Genomic DNA, 8,411 nt, shown 5'->3' with positions numbered 1-8,411 from the left:
CCAAAGGTCCTGAGTTCAATTCCCAGCAACCACATGGTGGCTCAGAACCATCTTTAATGTGATATGATGCCATCTTCTGACCTACTGGCTCACATGTAGGCAGAATACTGTATAAATAATAAATAAATAAATCTTTAAAAAAAATCCAAGGCAGCCAATGATAAAAAGCCCAATTAGAGGACACCAAGCCACTGCCATGGCCATGGCACTTGCAGCAGGGGCTGCTCCCTTCTGCTGGTCACTTTCCCATTTCTGTGCTTCCCCCAAACCAGGTCCTGGATGGTGCGGAGGAGCTAGAAGCCCCTGGGCCCTGACGTCACTTGCCTGACTCCTGGGCCCTTAACTGGCTGATGGTAGCGATATGCACACACCCAGCTCTGTGTGTACCCAGAGCAGGCGTGGAGGTGTGACCCATAATAAGGCTCTGAACTGTCTCTTTTGCTCGTATCACCTCACTCTATCCAGGATACTTCCTGGTAAGTGACTTTCCCATGCCTCTCTCTCTCTCTCTCTGAGGCTAAGTTCAAGGTCAAAAGTACAGACCCTTTTGTTTCAGCTGTTGAATATGTATGTGTCTGTGCACGTGTGTGTATGTGTGTGTGAGTGTATTAGTTCTTATTTAAATCTCATTTCTTACTGAGAAGCCAAAATATTTAAAAGCTATCTCCAAAGGTGAGAATAGAACTGCCAATACCTGTACCTCCTTAAACTGTCTTTCAATTTGTGTGTAGTTCACTGAGCTGGAAAGCTTTCTTTTTCTGGGTGCCCCAGAAAAAGAACTGCAGAGCAGATCCCTGGTCTTATTGCCTATTTGAGTAAAGTGACTTAAAATATATTGAATAAAATGTATTCAAGAGTCTGAAAAAGTGCCATCAACTTTGACACAGTAGTCTTTGAACTTCTCTGGCAGTCAAGCTTCCAAATAGCTGTGCCAAAGTTGATGAATGTAGTACAAAAGTAATGAGAGTTGACTGACTAACAGAAACAGGAAGATGAAGCTTACCCAACAGCCTAGCCAGAGCTATGATTCCAACCAGGCAGGCAGTCACCTTACAGTTCTGGTTCCCAGCTTGGTTTGGGTGGAGAGGTGTTCAGAATTGCTCTACGTTTAGTCCTGATCCAAAAGTCCAGCATGGAGGTGACATCTGCGAGGCAGAGTGTAGAGAGGGACGGGGCACATGGGTGTCAGGTGAGGTCCTTGTTTGTCATCACACAATGGAACTCCATATGAGAAAATGGAAACCTGAAATGAGGTGGCTAAGAGAAAGGGAGACAGTTCTGAGCTCGCCAAGCAAAGATGGACTTGGCTGTGAATTAAGAATCTCTATGTAAAGTCTGTTATTGTCTCAGAGGACCATACTTCTTATGGGCATGGCTGTGTGGGCTGGTTATTTGTCAGTACCATTCAGGATTCTGGTAAGCCAAATACTGTGCCAAACCCTGGATGGGAACTCTGTTTGGCTGTTTCCCATCCCAGGGCAGGATGCTAAACATTTTGCCACTTTCCACCAGGGCTCCAAGGGATCTTGTACAAGCCTGGCTGCTCCAGCGTTAGTTTGATGAGACAGTATACTGACGTATGTGTGGCTAAGTAACTTTCTTATTTATGGGCACACAGTGAGAACCTGTGGCAGCCTAGGAACCATGAGGAGCTGGTAGCCAGGGCTCAGGAAAGCTGTCAAGTAGATGGAGGCTTGCCCGTGGGACCCCAGAAGCACCAGGATCTGTGCGTTATTATCCTAAGGAGTTATGAAACGTCTGAGCCAAGCGTGTAAGGTTGTCCTGTTCTAGGAGAGAGGACAGAGCTCAGACTGTTCTGTGTTCTTCCTTATCTATGGTGTCGTTCCAGTACATGCTGTCGCATTCCAGTACATGCTGTCCAAGACCTGCAAGCTGGCCAAGGCTGCTCCAGCGCTTGTCCTATTTAGCTGAGGGTCCTTCAGCAGCAGTCACCAGTGTGATTCCTCATTTACCTCGTCTTTCTGATTATTCTTGCAGGTGTGTGAGAAGCGCTGTTTTGTTTTGTTTGAGACAAGAGTTTTTCCGTGTAGCCTTGGCTGTTCTGGAACTCACTCTGTAGACCAGGCTGGCCTCAAACTCAGAGAGCTACCTGCCTCTGCCTCTCATGTGTCAGGATTAAAAGTGTGTGCCTGTACACCTGGCATAGGAAACACCTTTTTCTTATCATTCAAAGGCCATATTCTCTGCAAAAAAAAAAAAATTGAATTCATTGGCTTTTGAGACTAAATAATGCCTACTGAGTTAGGGTTGTTGGAGCCAGTTTTCATTACAAAACTCTCTCCAAGGTGTTGAAGCCACAATCTCTTGGCTGACTCCTTTGAGAATCCTGTCAGGGATTAGGACTCTGTTAGGCTCAGCCTGAAACCAGTGGTCATATCACTCAGGGTTGGAGAACACAGAGTAGTGGGAGGACCATGCCAGAGATGCTGGCAGCCATGTTGCAAACTCTAGGCATAGGCTGAGGAAGTCCACAAGGAGGCCGATGGCTGGTGGGGAGTAACCGGGCCTGAGTGTCAGTGAGACTTCATAGTGTAATACAGGCACATGCATGCAGGGGTAGGATGAGAGACATCTGTGACTTTGGGGAGCAGGAAGGGTAGAAGAAAAATGGAGGGCTGGTTTTTATCTATCACCTATTATTTTATCTATAATCTATTTCTGTTCCTGGGAGTTTTGGTAAGAAAGTGACTTCAGGATCTTTCCCCAGGGGAAGCTCTGCTTAATCCTAGGAGTGATGAGGCCTCTCAGACCAGGACTATATTGCTGACCAACTCTCAGGATGTCGGCTCTCATGAGCTACAGTGGGGGTAGGATATGAGGGATATCCTTGGCACACGGGGTACAATATTAATCATGGTGTCTTCAAGAACAGTAGTTAAGACATATACTGTGTTTGCCTAAACCTTACAGTGTAATATTACAAGCAAATACTTTCCGCCAAAGCAGACTGTAACTAATCAACTAACTGAATGCTGATTAAGCGTTTGTAGGAGAAACACTGTGCTAAACACTATGGGAGATTAAAGATTAATGGTATAAACTTTGTCCTTGCACTTGGAGAATTTACAATCTAGTGGAGGAAATAGGACACATCCATGAAACATCTTGAAAACAACTGCCCAAAAGTGATGAACTAAGTGAAATTTATCCCCACCCCTTTCCTCTTCCTTTACCCTTTACCCTTCATTGCCTTTTCTCCCCGAGGAAGGTTCAACCTTGTCTTGTTTACAGGACACTGGGAATCTTTCTCCAGGACCGGGCTTGATCCTGATCCCATGAAACTTAGTTGCTGCGGTGGCTTGAATAAAAAAATGCCCCTCTCAGTTGCAGATATTCGAACACTTGTTCTCCAATTGTTTGTGGGGATATTATGGAACCTTGAGGTGTCGCGCGCGGCCTTTGCCGATAAGGACGACGCAACAACCGAGGATTTCTTCAGCGGCAAGTTTATTTTACAGCTCTTTCTTGCAGATGGTGAAGGACCCAAACCCCTGGCAGCGCCCCGTTTAAATAGCCAGCAAGGCGACCTGTCCGTCTGTAAGTGGTGCTCTGCTCGAGTCCTCATCAGTATATGGCTGGCAATTGGATTGCAGCCTAAACCCTCATCAACATAAAGCTGCGCATGCGCAAAGCGCAGGGCAATGCTGACAAGAAGCGCGAAAATGCTGGCAAGAAGAACCAGGAAGCAGGAAGCCGGCGCCATCTCGTAATGGTGGGGAGCGGCTCCCGACATTGAGGAGATCCAGCCTTTCTGGAGGAGACAGGGGGCAGGCTTTGAGAGTTTTCTCTCTCAACTTCCAGGTCTCTTCTTCACGGTTGTGTTTGAAGAGGTGATTTCTCAACTTCCTGTTCCTGTAGCCACGCTTCTCCATCATGACACTCTGACCTTTTAGAGCCATAAACCAAAATAAACCCTTTCTCCCATAAGCTGCCTTTGGTTATGATAGTTTACCACAGCAAGAGAAAAGCAATTAGTGTGGACATTATTCATAAACAACTTCTTCGCACTCCTTCATCCTCTCCCTGCCCACAGAGCTCAGTGGGCTGGGCAGGGGGAGTGGGAAGAGGAAAGTAGGGAAGGGTGCTTTTATGTGGACGCAGGTCTGGAAGATGAACCCTGCAAAGGCAGCTATCTTCAGATGAAATAGGTTTAGCCTCTTTGGTTGAAATTGGTGGGGTTGCTTAACTGCACGGCTCAGATGCGCTGTGTTGAGTTGATACGCATCTTCTGAGTCTCGAACATGCAAAAAGCAGTTAGAAAGCCTCCCAAAGACCGGTTATGGATTTTGTAGGCCTCTCTGGCCTCCCAGTAGCACTTCCGTGTCTTTAAATCCAGAGTCTTCAAATAAACACCCCTCTACTCTTTAAAAAAAAAAAAAAAAAGGTTTGTTTATTTAGTATGTATATACAGTGTTCTGCCTGCATGTGCGCCTGCACACCAGAAGAGGGCACCAGATCGCATTATAGATGGTTGTGAGCCACCATGTGGGTGCTGGGCATTGAACTCAGGGCCTCTGAAAGAGTAGACAGTGCTCTTAACCTCTGAGCCATCTCTCCAGCCCCAACGAGTCTCTACTTTTGGACAATTTTTCTGGCATAACTTTTTTTTTTCCCCTTCGGACAAAACATGATGGTTATTTTGGAGTAGAGATCACCGTGGCCAAATAGCCACGGCCACTAACTGGGCAGGACAATAAGAGGTGTTTAGGTCTATGGTAATAATAATGGGGCTATCGACACTGTCCAGTACATGGAAGGAGGGGAGCCCAGCCTTTATTTCTTCCTGCCAGCTCCAGCTGCAAGCGATCTTGGCAGATGCCTGAGGATGTAGAAAGCGGAAGGTTAGCTGGAAAATGCTCTTTACGGTCCAGCTTCCATGAGGTTGTCATGCTCGATGGAGTAGGACTTGGAGGTGACACAGCTGTTTTGGGGCTCTACGGTAACCCTTCACTCACACTCTGCCTGCCGAAATAAACCCGTTGGTTTGCCAAATCGTGAGTTGGAGGACTTCTAATCAGTGATCTATGTGGGGTGAATAAATATTTCTTCACCTCGCCCCAGGAAAAGTCAACACAACCGACTGACACCCAAGGCGGCATGGTATAACCAGAGATGAATTTGGAGGAGTCACTTGCACGGTCCTTGAGGCTGAACCACACGAGAGTGGATTATCAGCGGCGGCAACCCCCAAGTGGCTACCCTTCCCCACGTGGTAAGTGGCTGTGTATCTTAGTGATAAGGTAGCGGTGGTACGAGATTTGCTATGGCTGGTAGGACAAGTGGTTAAGGACGAGCCATCTGAGGCTCTCTCTCTCTCTCTCTCTGCATCCCACGGTGACTGTCTTTCTCTCTGCGGTGTGCGGAGAGAAACCCTAAAAATGGTTGAAGGACTAGGAAACCCTCTGCAGCGTCCCCCCCCCCCAAGGATAGCATGCATGGCATGAGATTTTTGACAAGCCATTGTGGCAGTTGTGTGATGAGTTGTGTAATAAGACATGTAACTGAGGCTGAGGAGGCAGCTGAGAGAATTTCCTTATGTAAGTGAGGAGTTGCAGCAGGAAAATAACACACGGCTAGCTGCTGTCCTCCACGTTATAGCCCCTGGTTTGTTGGGTAAATTGGACAAAAGGGGTAACGGGATGGGCTGGCTATGTTGCTGCTCCTTATGACCATGCCTGATAAGGAAAAAGAATGCAAATAAGTCACATGTTATAGGCCCTTTCTGGGATCTAAAAACTTGTATTCCACAGGAAGAGGATATAGAAGCTCTGATCCATGGTGCCACACGCGTTTGATCCTAGCACTTGGGAGGCAGAGGCAGGCAGGTCTCTGAGTTTAAGGCCAGCCTGGTTCGTTCCAGGAAAGCAAAGGCTACAGAGAAACCTGGTCTTGAAAAACAAAACAATACACAACAACAACAACAACAACAACAAAACCAAAGGAAAAAAAAAAAGGAAAAAAAATCCATGATTCAGAATGGATTATGGCGGGAAACTTGACAAGGGCTGGGTGCTAGAAGGTATGATAGCAAGTGCATTTAACTGCTTCAGTTGTGCATTTAACTCTTTCAGTTGGGAAGGACTTTAAAGAAGCTAAAGCCTGTCACAGACCCGCTTCCAAGGCTGTGGGGTGTCGGGGTGGAGGGAGTCAGCCCCAGGGGTGTGGAAGCAGAGGAACTATTGTAACAACTTAGGCCTCCTCCAGACATAAGCGGTGCAACTTGACTTTATGCTAGGGAAATTCGTCCCTGGTGACTGTGTGAGAAGAAAGCAAAGCAGAGGCTGCTCAACTACACGGGGGACAGGTTTATTTCAGAATAAACCTGAGAAGCCTCTCAGAGAGGCTGGTCAGAGGAGCTTCTCTTGCAGGCTGGGTTTGTAGTAGGGTTGGGGAGGGCTTGCTCAGAGGACTGTGCAGGGAGAGGTCACATTAGTGGTGAAAGCAGAATGTTCAGGAATGGTATTTGCGGTACTGGCTTCCAGGAAACTGTTTTCTAGGAAAGTTGAAGCTGTTATGAGGGAGCAGTGGCTATTCGTGCTGGAATGCAGTCACAGCAAGGGAGGGCCCACTCATGCGGGAATAGGGCTGACTCAGAGGTATGCTCTTGGTGCAAGAAAGTGTGACTGGCTCACACAAGACAGCAGGGACACTTGGTCCCATGAATATCGGGGACAATATGGGAAGGACAGGCGCCACTGAGAGAATTAAACATAAGAGAGGCACTGTTTGATCCCCGGTTTTTTGCTTTTGGCCAGACGTGGCTGTGCTTACTGGAGAATTGAAAATTCAGCAGGGACGTTAGTGCTGGTCTGGGGCTTTAGTGGCTTTGCTGAGCCCCTGAAGGGGGAGGTGTTTATGATGTAGGAGACACTTTGATGACCCTGACTGAATTAGACCAGCATATGAATCAGGTTCTAAAAATGCTAAAGCAATCCAAAGAAGAGGAGGGAAGGGCAGAACAAAGGAGTTTGCCAGTTACTTGAGGGCACATGTGGCAGGATTTCTGTTGAGCCGGACTTCCTAAGGGAGAATTGACAGAAAGTCTGGTGCTATGCTGGCACACTACTGGAAGACTTAAAAGCCTGAAGAACAGTTTACAGACAGCAGGACTGATAAAACAGAGTAGGTGGCAGGGCTGAGGAGCTTCTTCACTTGTTAAAAGTGTTTGCTGCACAAGTTAAATAAACAAACAAATAAACAAGCAGACAAATCAAGCCTTGCAGTCAAAAGACTAAGCTTGTCTCAGGAGAGGGTAGTCACTGTACCCAGCGTAAGCTGTGCACGTTTTTCTTTCTTCTTTTTGCAAAAAGATATGCTGAAGGTGGAAATTGTTCACCTAGTCCAGGGTTCTCCAAGCAGCCTGGTGCGGCTCAGGAAAGTGCTGCTGCCTTAGTCACAGCAGTGTCCCAGACACCACAGATCAGACCAGAACATAGCTCTGTTCCCCCTTGGCCTTGGGTCAAACAGCTTGATCCTGTCCCACCGAGAGTTGGGAGATGCGTGGCTACTTCAGCTCCTTAGGATACAGAAGGAATATGGCTGATGAAAAATGACTATGACTGAGGCTTATAGAAAGGTAAACAAGACAGTACTTCCCTCCCAGGCCATCCTACCCAGCATTCCTTGCCAAAGACACAACCGATGTGCGAGGTGAAATCTTTCTCTGTTGCATCTGTCCTTGCTAACATTTTATGTTAGCTCCCAACTCCTCAGGTAACTGATTATTTCATTACCCGGGTGTTTTATTTGTTTATTTATCTATTTATCTATCTATCTATCTATCTATCTATCTATCTATCTATCTATCTATCTATCTATTCATTCATTCATTTATTTTTATTTATTTATTTATTTTAATTTAAGGGTATCCGAATGGGTGAGAAAGACATGCTCCAAAGCAACAAGCTGTTAAAAGAAGATCAGTGGCGGGGTGGACTACTTCCCTAGCAGTTCCTGACCCCAAGGCTTCTAAAAACACAAAATACTATTGCTCTAAGCCTGAAGTAGACGGTAAGGCTGAATTGCTGAAGACGCTGTGGGCGCCAATTACAGAGCATGGAAAAATCAGAGTGGGTCTGAGCTGGAACCTTTCCCCACGGGCTGGCTCTCATAGTGCTGGACAGTGCCGTGCAGGCTGCTGGGAGACCATGCTCAGCCGTGGACTCGGTGAGTTACAGTAGCCAAACAACTTTCGGGCTGTCTTTAAGGCTTGATAGTGCGAGCCAGGGCAAAGCCCTGCAGCTGGCTGCTCCAGTGTGGAAACGACTGCCTTGTTTCACTAAGGTGCTGTGATGCGTGGGCCAAATTGTCCTTTAGCATGTGTGCTTCTGCCTGTAGGGCATTGGTGCTGTGTGACTGAGCTGTGGAAGGAAACTTACCCCGGGTGATGG

The sequence above is a fragment of the Psammomys obesus genome, unplaced genomic scaffold, assembly GCF_907164565.1.
Source record: "Psammomys obesus unplaced genomic scaffold, mPsaObe1.curated_primary_1811, whole genome shotgun sequence".
Classification (NCBI taxonomy): Eukaryota; Metazoa; Chordata; class Mammalia; order Rodentia; family Muridae; genus Psammomys; species Psammomys obesus.
Note: the sequence above shows the minus strand (reverse complement) of the source record.